Source organism: Harpegnathos saltator, unplaced genomic scaffold (assembly GCF_003227715.2).
Source record: "Harpegnathos saltator strain DR-91 unplaced genomic scaffold, Hsal_v8.6 scaffold68, whole genome shotgun sequence".
NCBI lineage: Eukaryota > Metazoa > Arthropoda > Insecta > Hymenoptera > Formicidae > Harpegnathos > Harpegnathos saltator.
The window spans coordinates 214,748-220,484 of NW_020230515.1; positions in this window are offsets into that span (position 1 = coordinate 214,748).

The following is a 5,737-nucleotide window of genomic DNA, read 5'->3' on the forward strand; positions in this document are numbered from 1 at the left end:
GCAATGTATTGTTATAATTAGAAACTTCAAATTCAATTTTTTTTAAAGGTTTAGGTGTAGTAAAGTAATATTAGGTGTAGTAAAAAGAAATCCATTATTTTTCCAATAGAGGGCTTTAGTTATCTGTATCTCGCGTTGTATAAGTCTGGTCGGGTTCCACTAAATGGCGTTAGAAAGATGAGATTTCGTATTAAAAAAACTTTTCTGACAGTTTTGTGATTAGTTGCCTCAGTTTTGTTTGAGCGCGCGTCAAAAATGGACACTAGCAAAGAGAAAATACGCTATATTTTACAGTTTTTCTTCGATAAAGGCGAAAACACAAGCCAGGCGGCTGAAAATGTGAATAGTGTTTATGGTCCTGATACTGTAACAACCAATCACGCGCAATTTTGGTTTCATTGATTCCGTTCCGGTAATTTCGATGTCAAAGATGCACCACGCACTGGAAGGCCAATTGTCGAAAATATCGATAAAATCATGGACATTGTCGAGTCCGACCGTCATGTAAGCACTGTTTCGATTGCCCAAGAGCTAAAGATTGCACAAAAAACCGTTTGGAACCATTTGAATAAGGCTGGATACAAAAAGAAGCTCGATGTATGGGTGCCACACGAGTTAACGAAAAAAGCCTCATGGACCGAATTTCCATCTGCGAATCGCTTCTGCATCGCAACAAAATCGACCCATTTCTGAAGCAGTTGGTCACTGGTGATGAAAAGTGGATCACTTACGACAACGTCAAGCGAAAACGGTCGTGGTCGAATCGCGGTGAGCCGGTGGAAACGGTGGCCAAGCCAGGATTGACGGAAGGTTTTGCTGTGTGTTTGGTGGGATTGGCAGGGAATTACCTACTATGAGCTGCTCCCCTACGGCAAAACTCTTAACTCGGAACTGTACTGTCAACAATTGGACCGTCTGAAGGAAGCAATCGCCCAGAAGCGGCCAGCTTTGGCCAATAGGAGAGGAATTGTGTTCCATCAGGACAACGCCAGGCCACACACATCGATAGTGACTCGCCAGAAGCTCCGGGAGCTTGGTTGGGAGGTTCTTATGTTTCCACCTTATAGTCCGGACCTGGCACCAAGTGATTACCATCTGTTCCTGTCCATGGCGAACAATTTTGCTGGTGAGAAATTCGCTTCAAGAGAGGCTTGTGAAAATCGACTGTCTCAATTCTTTGCCAATAGGGACGAGGGCTTCTATGAGAGAGACATAATGAAATTACTTTCAAAATGGCAACAAGTTATGGAACAAAACGGCGCATATTTGACCTAAATCGGATCATTCTAACTATGGTAATTAAAGCCTTCAATTTCATGCAAAAATAATGGTTTTCTTTTTACTACACCTGACATTAGGAGTACAAATTAGTTCGATCCGCTTTTTTGTGTTAAAAAATGTATTTATTTCAAAACAAAATGAATGAACAGATCAATTAAAGTATTTTCCATCGCTGGCTACTACTTTCTCCCATTTCTCAGGCAATTTTCGAATTCCATCTCGAAAAAATGACTCGTTTTTTGAGGCGATCCAAGTTTGGAGCCAATTTTCGATTTATGCGAAAGAAGTGAACCGGTGACCTGCCAAATCGTGTTGCATCCTTTGGAACAACCAGTAAGAAGGAGCAATGTCCGTAGAATATGGCGGGTGCGGTAAAACATCCCATTTGAACGTTTCCAAATATTTTTTTACGACTTTTGCGACATAAGGCCGAGCGTTGTCATGAAGAAGAATAACTTTATCATGTCTTTGCTCGTATTCCAGCCGTTTTTCTCGCAATGCACGGCTCAAACGGATCAATTGTAGCCGATACCGATCGCCAGTAACGGGATCTCCAGGTTTCAGCAGCTCATAGTAAACAACACCCTTTTGATCCCACCAGATACAGAACATGATCTTCGAACCATGTATGTTCGGCTTTGGTGTTGATGTTGAAGTCGATAACAACAATTGACCGGGCTTAGTATTTTTTCTTCTTGGGGTTGTTGTAGAATATCCACTTTTCATCTCCAGTTACAATCCGATGCAAGAAACCATTCCTTTGTTGCCTTTGAATCAGCTGCTCGCAAGTGAAAAATAGCCTTTCAACGTCTCTCGGTTTCAGTTCATAAGGCACCCAATTTCCTTGTTTTTTAATAAATCCCATGTCTCTCAATCGTATGGAAACGGCTTGTTGAGTCACTCCCAATGATTCTGCAAGCTCCTCTTGCGTTTGACTCTGATCTTCTTCGAGTAATGCCTCTAATTCTTTGTCCTCGAATTTTTTTGGCTGTCCACAGCGAGCCTTGTCTTCAACGCTGAAATCTCCATCCTTGAAACGTCGAAACCATTCCCTACATGATTTATCAGTTGGAGCAGCGTCACCATAAACTTCAACAAGCATTCGATGGGCTTCAGCTGCACTTTTCTTCCAATTAAAGCAGAAAATTAAAACCTCCCGCAAATGTTGCTTGGTTAACACAAAATTCGACATTTTCAACACTGTAAAAAGCAAGGTTTTTGTATGAAACTCAAAGCGATATAAACTGAATATTATTGGCAGATGTCTAACCTCTCTGAAACCGCCAAAATCGGCAGTCACTATGAAACATTCATAACAGCCGGAGCCATCTTTTGAAAACGGACCGAACTAATTTGTACACCCAATATATGTACATAACAAGTTTTTACAAGTAAAACTTAAAGATAATACAAGATTTTACAAGTAAAACTTATATAAAACTTACCATTTTAAACAAAAAGGTAAAAAAAAGGCGCCTAGTACAAGCACAACACGTATTGTATTATTTTTAGAAGTACCAACTCAAATTATTTTTTTATTTTATATATGTGTACATAAGTTTTTACAAGTAAAACTTATAACTATAAAACTTATAACTATAAAACTCTGCAACACTTTTCTACTGTACAAAAGAAGTGATTAGGTGTAGTAAAAAGAAATCCATTATTTTTCCAATAGGTGGTTTTAGTTATCTGTATCTCGCGTTGTATAAGGCCGATCGGGTTCCACTAGATGGCGTTAGAAAGATGAGATTTCGTACTAAAAAAACTTTTCTGACAGTTTTGTGATTAGTTGACTCAGTTTTGTTTGAGCGCGCGTCAAAGATGGACACTAGCAAAGAGAAAATACGCTATATTTTACAGTTTTTCTTCGATAAAGGCGAAAACGCAAGCCAGGCGGCTGAAAATGTGAATAGTGTTTATGGTCCTGATACTGTAACAGCCAATCACGCGCAATTTTGGTTTCGTCGATTCCGTTCGGGTAATTTCGAAGTTAAAGATGCACCACGCACTGGAAGGCCAATTGTCGAAAATATCGATAAAATCATGGACATTGTCGAGTCCGACCGTCATGTAAGCACTGTTTCGATTGCCCAAGAGCTAAAGATTGCACAAAAAACCGTTTGGAACCATTTGAATAAGGCTGGATACAAAAAGAAGCTCGATGTATGGGTGCCACACGAGTTAACGAAAAAAGCCTCATGGACCGAATTTCCATCTGCGAATCGCTTCTGCATCGCAACAAAATCGACCCATTTCTGAAGCAGTTGGTCACTGGTGATGAAAAGTGGATCACTTACGACAACGTCAAGCGAAAACGGTCGTGGTCGAATCGCGGTGAGCCGGTGGAAACGGTGGCCAAGCCAGGATTGACGGCCAGGAAGGTTTTGCTGTGTGTTTGGTGGGATTGGCAGGGAATTATCTACTATGAGCTGCTCCCCTACGGCAAAACTCTTAACTCGGAACTGTACTGTCAACAATTGGACCGTCTGAAGGAAGCAATCGCCCAGAAGCGGCCAGCTTTGGCCAATAGGAGAGGAATTGTGTTCCATCAGGATAACGCCAGGCCACACGCATCGATAGTGACTCGCCAGAAGCTCCGGGAGCTTGGTTGGGAGGTTCTTATGCATCCACCTTATAGTCCGGACCTGGCACCAAGTGATTACCATCTGTTCCTGTCCATGGCGAACAATTTTGCTGGTGAAAAATTCGCTTCAAGAGAGGCTTGTGAAAATCGACTGTCTCAATTTTTTGCCAATAGGGACGAGGGCTTCTATGAGAGAGGCATAATGAAATTACCTTCAAAATGACAACAAGTTATCGAACAAAACGGCGCATATTTGACCTAAATCGGATCATTCTAACTATGGTAGTTAGAATGTAATTAAAGTAATTAAGCCTTCAATGTAATTAAGGTAATTAAAGCCTTCAATTTCGTGCAAAAATAATGGATTTCTTTTTACTACACCTATTAGAACAGTAGCGCCAACTGAGAAACCTAACATATATACAGGGTGGACCATTTTAACCTTTAATGGAGAATAACTCGACCGGTGAGCGAAATAATGAAAAAAGTTTCATACAAAAGTTGTTGGAGAAGGAGGGGGACGTATGACCATATCCTTGAATTTGACCTTGACTTTGACCTTAGGGGTTATTTGAAGGTCAAATAACATTTTTTAAATGGATTTGCCTATTTTCGACCCCGGATTTGGAAAGAGCGGGAAATTTTGGAATAGAATATGGTATGATCGATAAGATCAAATGTCATGTTTTGAGGTCATTTCAAAGTCAAAAGGAACTTGTACGTTTTTTCATGCGAAAATCGTATCTGTATACGGGGATTTCTAAATTATCTTCTACACTTAGCATTACCCAGAGACAACGACATGGACGTGGTAGAATTCTGCCTCTTTCGGGGTGCTTGTTTAGAGTGAGTCCCCTTGCCTCTCACTATGCATACTTTGCTATTGTTAATCTAGCTATTCAAAAGGTTTTCGAAAGTTGCACCGTTAGCATTTATGCAATAATTGAGCCTTCTTTGGAAATGGGCCACTGTGCTGAGCAAGACATTTCGTGGAATCGCTTCACAAGCTCGTCTTATGCGATATTCCATATCTTCTCTTGTTGTTGGTTCTTCTTTGAAAACAACTTCTTTCAAATAGCCCCAGAGATAAAAATCGAGTGACGTCAAATTAGGAGAACGAGGAGGCCATGCAATCGGACCCTCTCGACCAATCCGTCGGTTCGGGTACCTTTACCTAAAATCCTCCTGTATCTAAAACCTCCTGACTATACGTGCAAAGTGCGGTGGTGCACCATCCTGTTGGAAGAACATCCTTCGCCTGGTTTCCAAGTCTACGTTCTCCAACAAATGAGGCAATTGTTCTGTGAGCAAATCGAGGTACGTATTTGCATTCACAGTACGTTCGAAAAAGAATGGACTGACCAAGTATCCATTAACAATCAACACCGCTGGAGCCTCAATGTCTGGTGCGGGATTGTTAATGGATACTTGGTCGGTCCATTCTTTTTCGAACGTACTGTGAATGCAAATACGTACCTCGATTTGCTCACAGACCAATTGCCTCATTTGTTGGAGAACGTAGACTTGGAAACCAGGAGAAGGATGTTCTTCCAACAGGATGGTGCACCACCGCACTTTGCACGTATAGTCAGGAGGTTTTTAGATGAAAGGTACCCGAACCGATGGATTGGTCGAGAGGATCCGATTGCATGGCCTCCTCGTTCTCCTGATTTGACGTCACTCGATTTTTATCTCTGGGGCTATTTGAAAGAAGTTGTTTTCAAAGAAGAACCAACAACAAGAGAAGATATGGAAAATCGCATAAGACGAAGCGATTCCACGAAATGTCTTGCTCAGCATAGTGGCTCATTTCCAAAGAAGGCTCAATTATTGCATAAATGCTAACGGTGCAACTTTCGAAAACCTTTT